We start from the raw sequence: 10,718 nt of genomic DNA, 5'->3' as shown, positions 1-10,718 counted from the left end.
GAATAATATTTTTTATTTTCTATTTGATTAGTCACTTAAATTTATTCTTGTATTTATGGTAAATCTACATAAATTTTGCAAAGAATTAAAAAAAAATACACAATTTATATTTTATTAATGTTATTAATTTTTTTTTTATTTTAAAAGAATTTTATTCCCTTAATTGGCCTTAGAAAAATATTAATTATTATTACCATTAATAAATTAATAAATGAAAAATGCTAGTTACTCAATTAGAAGACCAATACTTTTATCAACAAAATAAAAAATAAGATTAATTAATACTTGTTATTTAAATTATTTTTTGTTAGTTTAATATTGATTATCACTAATTATAATAAAAATACATAAAGAATACATATGGTATAATTACAAAAAAAATTAATTTAAGTATTTTTTATGTACTCCTTGTATATTTTTATTATAATTAATTATAAATAATATTAAATTAATAAAAAATAATTTAAATAATAATATTTACTCAAAGACAACAAAAATCTTTTAGCATTCTGCGGTGCTCTTGAATCTCGTTTTACAATTTTTTCGTTTCAACAGAAATTGCAAAAGTCCTGTTTGCAGCGTTCATATCCATACATGCTAGAACAATTTTTTTTAATTTAAATTTGATGAAATGAAACATTATTCAAACTTCTATTTATAGAGTGGTAGAGTAATTTTACTGCACGTTACCGAATTGGATGACAGGCACAATTCTAACTGCTATAATTTTGTTATCTGTATAAACAAATAAACTTTACAAACAAACTGATCATGATGAAATTAGTAATAAATTTAAAAATGTATTCAAGAGAATTAAAAATTACTTTGAAAAATTACTTAATTTTGCTAAAAATTTACATAACCAACAAAATGCTCATAGAGGGGGAAGAATTTATTGAGCTCATGAGAGACAATGGGTAGTCAATGAACCCATTGATTTTGGATAGCATAGTAAAATTATATATCCAACTATCTAAATATATTTTTTTAAAAGTTAGAAATGAGATTTTAATTCGATACTTCTAAGTAAGAATAAAAAAATTATAAAATTTAAACTATAACTTGTTGTAAAAAATTAATACTTGTTATCTGGATTATTTTTCATTAGTTTAATATTAATTATAATTAATTATAATAAAAATATATAAAAAATATATAAAGTGTATCACACAACAAAAATTAGTTTAAGTACTCCTTATGTACTCATAATATAGTTAATTACAACTAACATTAAACTAATGAAAAATGAGACACATAACAATACTTACTCAAATATTAAAAACATAATTCTTAAACATTTTTTGTAATGAATATCTTAGAGGACAATTAGTATGTCAAAGATTTTTGAACAAATATTGTCATGAGAATAATTTCAAAAAAGCTGAAAAAACCTTTAATGAAACTAAAAATTTGAAGTTACCTATTACATTGTAGATTAGATTTTCATCAATTCTAATGTATAAGAGGTATGATAAAAATATATCTCAATTGTTTTTTAAAATGGAAGAGGAGAATGCAAATTTTTTCTATATGCTTATAAAACATTAATAGACTCAGCAGATCAATCAAAAAAATATTATTTATCAGTCTAAGATATTAAACCGGACATAAAAACAAAATATGTTTTAACAGCACACTATATCTCTACTACCTTTTTAAGGCAAAATTTTATTGAAGATTAAAAGTGACTTGAAAAAACAAATGATGAGTTGACAGATATTTATTGCCTCTATATACGAATCTGGATAAAGAGCATGACATGGAAAAAATTGGAAAATTTGCTATAGTTGTCTTATAATAAAAGAGTTTTTTTTTTTGTTTTTTTGCAGTAACCGAAGCTTTTGTCGATAAAATAACGACTATTTTTAAAATGATGTCGAGAAAATAGAGGGTAATTTCCAAAGATTGCTTAGTTTTGCTAAAAGTTTACCTAACCAATAAGATGTTGGTAAAGAGCAAAGAATTCATTAAGCTGATGAGAGACAGCTAATAGTAGATGAGCCGCCTATCTACTTTAGATAGCATGATAAAACTATACATCGAAGCCTGGAAAGTGGAAGAGACAAAAGCTATTTTGTAGAAGAAAATCATGTACAACTCTTTCAAGTCATTTATGTCTACGTATCTTACTATTATGGAGGAGCAATGCTAAGAGGGGAGACATTAATAATTCAGAGAAGATTATGCGCAAAATGAAATAAGGTAGTTATAAACTGTCATAGATTTTATGAATGTGCTGGCGGATCAACCTGTTTCTAATAAAATATAGTATCAGTTTGGATTGACTTTTTAAAAAATATTTATTCGTTTTTAAAACAAATTAACAATCAGAGACACAAATTATTTTATAATTGGATAGGTTTTTAAACAAAAATTTAAATATTAAAAATATATTTTGTTTTTATTTTTTTTAAATAAAGTATTGTTAGTTTTTTGGAAAAAAAATAAATAATTTATTTTTTTTAATAAAAATATTTTTTTTAAAAGACAAATCTAAATAGATTTATATTGTGAAAAATATTATGCTTTATGAGTTAATTTTTTAGATAAATTAAACCCACTTAATTTCTTATAAAAATTATATTACATTTAACAAATATAATACTATAATTTCTAAATGAATTTTACTTTTAAAAACGTTTTTGAAATTTAAAATATCATTTTCAATTTTACTTTTGTACCAAGAAAGTTATTATTATTGCCGTATTGTTGTGAATTTGAAGCACCTCACATTTTTTAATTTCGATATAAAAATAAGAATGTTGTAGAACGCAGTTATAGAGGCTCAGGATATTTTACGTAATTGTGATGTTAGGATTAAAGTAATTGGACTGTTCGAATTTAGATAAAGTAATTGGACGGTCCGATTTATATTCTTCTAACCACGTGTTGCATATGCGTTGTTACAATGCAACGATAATCCCTTTATACAAGCACCTCCTTTCATGAAGCCCCCTTTCTCTTCCTTTCTTCAATCCTAGCCACCATTTTTTCCCTTTTTCATCACCATAACCCTTCTTCAAACTTTCAGAAAAAAAAATTACAATGCCAAAAAAGTAAAATTAAAAAGATATTGATCGTCTTAAACATCATATTATCAATTATCTCTGCCATTCTAATTATGTAAATTTGTATTTTAAATTTTTTTATATAGCATAAATATTATAAATAATGTTAAAAATGAAGATGGTTATGATAGTTAGTGTAATAGTTAGAAATATATATTTAAATTTAGTTAGTAAATATTTTAATTAATGATAATGTTTAGATTAGACTAATGTAGTAGATTAATAAAAAGTATATGTTTAGAATTTTTTGTAATAATTATAAAATTATAATTAATTATTATTAGAGCTACGTTATTATTGTATAATTTTTGTAAAGTAGATTTTATAGAATATGATATGTTTACTCCGATAATAATTATTTATTTATTGTTAGATATTTAATTAACATAAATATATTGTAGTCGAGGTTTTAAAGTTTGTAACATTGTTAGTTAAATTAGGTTTGTCATACGGATTAGGGTAAATTAATTAGTTATTATTACTAATAAATTAGTATTTATTATTAGTGATATAAGAATTATTACTCAGTAAATTATTTATGAATAAATAAATAATTATGTAAGGAATAATTTAATAAAAATTTAAGAAATAGTTTACTAAAATATTTAATATGAATAATAATATAATAATTTTTCAAAATTAAAAATTATTAGAAATAATTTTTAGTTTTATTAATTAAATTTAGAAATTAAATGATTATTATTGTGGAGTTTAGTAAAATCAATTTATTTTTCATATTTTTAATAATTAATGATTATTGTTAGATATTTAATTAATATATTTTGTGTGGTTAATTTTTCAAATTTTTTAATAATGATAATTAAATAATTGGTAAGTTTGTCGTATTTATGCATACATGCTAGTTACTAAATTACTTAATTAATAGTGAATTTAGTATTAGTTTAATAAATTAGTAATTATTAATTATTTCACTAATATTTTGTTATTTTTTTTGTAGAGTTTACGGATATTGACATGTAACTATCTACTGCCTCTGAATCCGTACAATCTAAATGTGGGGGAGCATTTACAGTTTATTAATTTTTATCACGTTTTTCATATTGGAATAATTCGATGTCAATCAGCAATGATAAATGCTCTAATCGAGAGGTAGCACCCAGACATACACAAATCTCACCTTTCGGTTAGTGATTGTACTATGACACTGGAAGATGTGACTGTTATTCTTGGTTTTCCGACAAATGGTTTTCCAGTGACAGGAGTGACTATGAGTAGTCACGAACCCTTGGAAGCTGAGTGTTTGTACCGATTGGGGGTTGTATCGAAAAAGTCAAATTATAGATGAAGCTTCATAAAATTGATGTGGCTTCAGAATTTAAAAGATCGTTTACAGTTGATTGATGAAAACAGTATTTAGAGGTATGTGAAATGCCACATTATGTTGTTATTTGGTACGATCTTGTTTGGAGATAAGTCTGAGGCAGCTGTGAACTGAAAGTTTCTGCCTTTGCTTCGTGATTTTGGTAGTATCGAATAATATAATTGGAGATCGGCATGCCTAGCACACCTATACATAATGTTATGTAGGGCATCTCATTTTGACTGCAAGAAAATCGATGGTCCACTAACACTTTTGCTAGCTTGGGCTTTGGATCCGTCTACCATTTCTTGCGCCGATTCCTAGGGAACCCCGCAGTTTTTCACTTGCAAATAGGTAAAAATATCGACTAACATCGTATTTTCATATTTATGATGAAATTGTGTTAACAAAATAAATCATATTAGGTGGCCTAACTCGGAGTGTGCAGAACAACGCTATAAATTTTTTAGTCTTACTCACTTTAGGAAATCATTGGATGATCTTCAGGAAGGTCAGATATATTTTCATTAAAGAAGTATTTGTTTCGGGTTTAGCTTATTATTATTTGACTTGTAATCATCTGTTTCTTTTATTGTGTTCAGTTTGTATGGGAGGCCTATGGTGTTGACCGTATTGAGCCAAATGTGATTCCTGCAGACATCTACATGAATTCAGTTGTGTGAAGCGCTACGGTGTCATTGATATCATTTGAATGCATTGAGTGACATGCCATCGATAGGTTTAGACGACAGTTTGGTTTTGTCCAGGAAGTTCTTTATCAGAAACGGAGTTTAGACAAGGCACACGGAAAAGTCTTGACTGGTCCTAAAAATCTTGACTGGTCCATAGCCACAACTCATTCATTTTGGGTGATCTTGGTCCTAGTACATGTTTACTTTTTTGTTCTTTGATTATATTGTATTCATATTTGGATGTTTTGTTGGTAAATGTGATGTTACTTTTATATTCAAGTAATTTGGTTGATGTATACAGGTGAGACACGAACTCTAAATGAGATAGACATTGACTACAATCTTAGAGTTGATCCACCATGTCGTAGCGCTAATCGATTCACTCCATCCGCATTTAAAAGGGCCGCCAAGAAGTGAAAGAGTTTTGTGAAAGATGTAAAGTGAACGATGAAAAAGTAATTGTTGTGTACTTAATTACTCTATGTATCATTATTATGCATGTCATAGAGTACTTGGATAAAATATAATGTTTCAAATATCAGAGAGTGTTCGGATAAAATATAAAATCGCAAATGTCATAAAGCAATTTGATAAAATAAAAAGTTACAAATGTTATGAAGTACTTGGATAAAATGTAAAACTCGGATAAAATATATAGCTCTAATGAGTATTATTGCTAGTACTTGCACCACCTGACTGACGGTATCTATTACGGCTATGGCCCTCGACCCCACATTACCTACATCGTCTAGGAACACGTAATATTCGCGTGTCCATCTCATTCAAGAAACACGTTAATCTTGGGCGATCTTTGGCAACTCGTCTCAAGAACGGATTTAGTACGAATCGAGGTCTATGGTAAGAAGGTCATGTAGTGGGATTCTTCAGTGGCCTAAACCTAGCTCGGTAAACCCTTCGAACTGGGTCCATCTTATAAATATCATGAACATACACTTGCCAATCTAACGGTTGATTCACACAAAATGCAAACACATGTCGACATGGAATTCGGTCCACCTGGAACTTGCCACAGTCACATCTTTGTCGACGGAGATCGACGGCATACTCCAACCACTTGGCATCTCACGACCTTCAAAGACCTTATTTTGCCTGTCGAAGCAATTAACCTGGATGTTTTCTGATTCAAGTTAATTTGCATGCAATTTTGAGATCACAAGCTCAGAAAAAACATGTCCATCGTTAATTTAAGCCTCTGCCTCGACTCTTTTTTTGGGTGAACAACTCATTAAACCTGTAGAATGTTGCTTTTACAAGTGCAGTGATAGGGAGATTGCGTGCACCCTTCAAAAATAAGTTGATGCATTCCACTAGCTTCGTGGTCATGTGGTCCCATAAGTAACCCACCATCAAACGCCAACACATACTGTTTGCGGGGGATTCGGTTTAACCAGTTAGTGTAAGTCTCGTCTCGTTCTCGTAAACGTTGGTAACACATGTCGTATTCGCGAAACCGTCCTCGAATATAAAACAAAGAAAAACATTATAAATGAAAAACACTATGTAAAGGTAACATAGTTAATAACAAATTTCGGCAAACTCAACGTTGTCTATGATGGCGACAAGCTTTTGCAAGTACAGTGCCTTGTACTTTTTCAAAAAATTTGACTCTATATGTTTGATGCAAAACATGTGGAAAGCTCTAGGAGGCGACCAAATTCCGTTACTACAGGCAACAACTACATTGATGGATTCGTGTCAGTCAGAGATTAGTCTGACATCATCCCGAGTCACCACATGTCGCAGGTTATTAAGAAAAAAGTGTCACACATCAGAAGTTTCTCCCTTCACAATGGCAAATGCAATTGGGACGATATTGTTGTTACCATTCTGTGAAACTACAACCAACAAACAACCCTTATACTTTTCATACAAATGAGTCACATCCACCTGGACAATTGGTCTACAATGACTGAATGCTCTAATGTAAGGGTAATAACTCCAAAAGACTCGATGTAATACCCGGATATCAGTTACCAAGTCAACGCATTGATATGCAGACATAGTTTCAAAATGGACGACTGCTAATTGCTCCTTATGACACATAGCCTCAAACTACATGGCCAAAGCTTTGCACGATACTTCCCAACCTTCGAATATTTTTTCACTGATTTGTGCTTAACCAACCATGCTTTGCGATAACTAATGGTGTAATTGAACTTAGACTGCACTTTCGCAATAACTGATTTCACATTTATAGAGGGGTCAACCTCTACCAACGACATTATTACTTCTGTAATTGTGTTCGAATCTAGCTTTAAATGATTCTAGAAATGGTGACTCTGGTATAAGTGTGACTATTATTATACCTCCTTATAACCCAACAATACTTTCTGTGAATCATGCTAACCCTGATTAGCGAATCACAACCTGACCTATATTGCGTACACTTGGCATAAAATGTCAACGGTTCCGAGTCATAGCCCTGATAGCCTACACATCTGCAGACAGTATAATCTTCCATAACCATAATGACAGCTTCCCTGGATCTGAATTTCATTCCCACTACAAATTTACCATGTGCCACAATAGAAATTTCTACTACGACAACAACCATACGATAAATATTTAATAAGTGAAATTAAAAATAAAATCTATCTATAACTTATAAATCAATCGTATCAAGAAATTAATACCAATATAAATAAATATTCATATCAAAAATCAATATTCACAATATTAATATTTATATAAAAAAATTAATATTCACTACATCAATATTAATATAAATAAAATTCACATTAAGTAATTATCTCAATTTTAACCAAATAAAAATATAAACACATAAATAAATACTAATTAATATTTAACTAAATCAATAACTAATTAAAAGATATTATTATCTTAAATTTAACTAAATAAAGACATAAAGAAATGCTAATTAATTATATTTTCACATGTCACGTAACTAAGTAATTCATCGACCAATATAAATTATAACAAAATTCTAATCCGTTGAATAAATATAGGCAATTACGTACCTACATTCATATATTCAGAAAATTTCGGAGCATGCATGGCCTCCAAATCCAAAGTTCGCATAAAAGATGGCTCCTCAAACGGATGTTGATTTGATAGTGCATTTGCCACGTTTGTCACATTTGCCTGCATAGTACCGTCACCTTGATCTTCGCCTCCATCTGAACCAACGACATCGTAATTGCTTTCAAACTCTTTGTCACTATCACTATTGTAATCTTCCCGTTCAATATTTTGGTCGACTTCCGATTGTTCGAACTTAATATACAACTCAATGAACGATATCTGAGAGTGACTTTTAGTATACAACTATACATTGAAGACATCTTTTGCATGCTCGCTTCATTAGTTACATGTTTGGTTTGAAATTGAATGAATCCATCAAATAGCGGTACAGGATACTTGATGACAAGTCATCATATACCTATTTTTCTATGCTTTTTCATACAATAAATTGATGATTTGTGCTTAAATAGTGAATGCTTTTGTGCTTAAATGATATATTTTCTTGATCTTTTAATTTTATAAATCATGTAGGGAATAAGAAGAAAAAGAAGCAAAGAAGCACAAAATAAGCTAAAAAGGAGAAAAAAAAGAGCTTTGAGGCACACTTTGGAGTCTTAGGCCACGCTTGACCAAATTAATGGAGAATAAGCAATCAGCACACACTGCTCTGCCCTTGCCAAGGGCAGGGCAATATCGTGATGAAGCAAATTTTCGCTAAGTTAAATTTGGGGCGCTCACAGCATGACCATGCCTCCTTCAAAGGGCTATAACTTTAGCTACAGATGTCCGATTGATGTGCTTCCAGTTGCGTTGGAAAGCTGACATTCAGAGCTTTCCAACGATATATAGCAATCCATATTTGGCGTACAATTGGGGCATAGAGTAAAAGGCATCTTTAAGGACAAAAAATAAGCGAAAATAAACCAAAGTGCTTCCACCAAGGCTCGAAGAGGGAGACACAAGGAAACCAAGGAAGTCTGCTCTCAAGGAGAGCAGAGTGCTCTCTTGGAGGGCAATGTCGTGTTTCTCTTCATGAAAAATCAAGGAAAATTGCTCCCCCAAATGCTTTCACCAAGGTTCGAACTTGGGACCTCACCCAAGAACAAGGAAAGTTTTGCTTCGCTCACAAGGAGAGCAGAGCGCTATTCCTTGGTGCATGAGGCACAATTTGGCACGGTCAAGAAACTTGGTGCGCGCACAAGACACACCACAAGCCAATACTCCGCTCTCCACAAGGGCAGGGCAATCCCCTGGTGCCTCTCCAAACTTTGGCACGATAATTGGATCCCCATGCAAGGCTTCACTGCTATGCTCTCCACAAGAGCAGAGCAGCCTCCTGGGAGTGTCACCCATGGGCCAAAATTTAACCAAAATTCCATTCCTCTCCAAATTGAATCAAGGCCAACCAAACCCATTTCTCCTCAAATCCAAAGCAAGCAAAGCCCACATCATCACTCAAAGGCACATGGATCAATTAGATTAGGATTTTCATTTTAATTGTAATTTGTTTTAATTTCATTTTCATTTCACTTTGTAAAGCCTATATAAAGGCATCAATTCCATCTCATAAAGAAGGAGGAGAGGCTAGCTCCATTAGGGAGGAGTAGTAGTAGAGAGCCCTCTCTTTAGTTTTTCTCTTTGTTTTGAAATTTTGGATTGAGGTTGGAGGAATTCTGTTTCAATCTTTGATCTGAAATCCATCTTTGTTCATCTTCTGCATAATTGCTAAGAATTGAAAGTTGAATATGAGTTTTCAATTACTGTTTTCATCTTCATTTCTTCTTTCTTCTGCAAACTTGTTTTCTGTTGGATCAAGGAAGGGAGTGAGATCTAGACTTGTTCTCTAGTCTCATCCAACCCCTGAGATCTTCAACTTTCCTTTAGCTATTGCAATTGAGCTGCATTTTACTTTCTGTTTGGTCCCTCAATTCAGTTTACATTAAGCTTGCTGCAAATCTCATTTATATTTCCTGCACAATTTTAATTCCTCTACAATTGCTCTAAGTTCCAATTCACTGCAATTTTGCTTCTCTGTTTACATTGCTCCCAATTTACTTTCCTGCAATTTAAGCTTGCTACAAGAATTTTGAGTTATGATCTATTGCTTTATTTAATTTCCAGCACCCCAGCCCCTTTACTTTTCATACAATTTACATTTCTTGTCATTTAAGTTCTTTGCAATTTACATTTCTTGCTCTTTAAGTTTCAATGCAATTTACTTTCTGCACTTTATAATTCCTGCAAATTTACTTTCTGTTGGCTACATTTCATCCAATTTCACTTCAATGTTAGCTTGACTAAACTAATCACCCACTAAAGTTGCTTGATCCATCAATCTCTGTGGGATCGACCTCACTCTAAGTGAGTTATTACTATTTGATGCGACCCGGTACACTTGCCGGTTGGATTTGTGTGTTGGAAATTCGTTTTTCCACAAAAACACCATCAATACTTATATAAAATACATGATATTCTCCTTGACATTTCAGAATCTATCTTCTCACAAATCATACATTTTAGTTCTTCAAATGAGATTGTGAATGGAATAACAATATTTAACGAATTTTCACAAAAAAAATTCACGCATTCAGATGTTTGTAATAAAATCTGACCAAAATAATATACTTTTAATAC

This window comes from Arachis duranensis, chromosome 1, assembly GCF_000817695.3.
Source record: "Arachis duranensis cultivar V14167 chromosome 1, aradu.V14167.gnm2.J7QH, whole genome shotgun sequence".
Taxonomy (NCBI): Eukaryota; Viridiplantae; Streptophyta; class Magnoliopsida; order Fabales; family Fabaceae; genus Arachis; species Arachis duranensis.
This window is presented reverse-complemented; position numbering follows the sequence as displayed.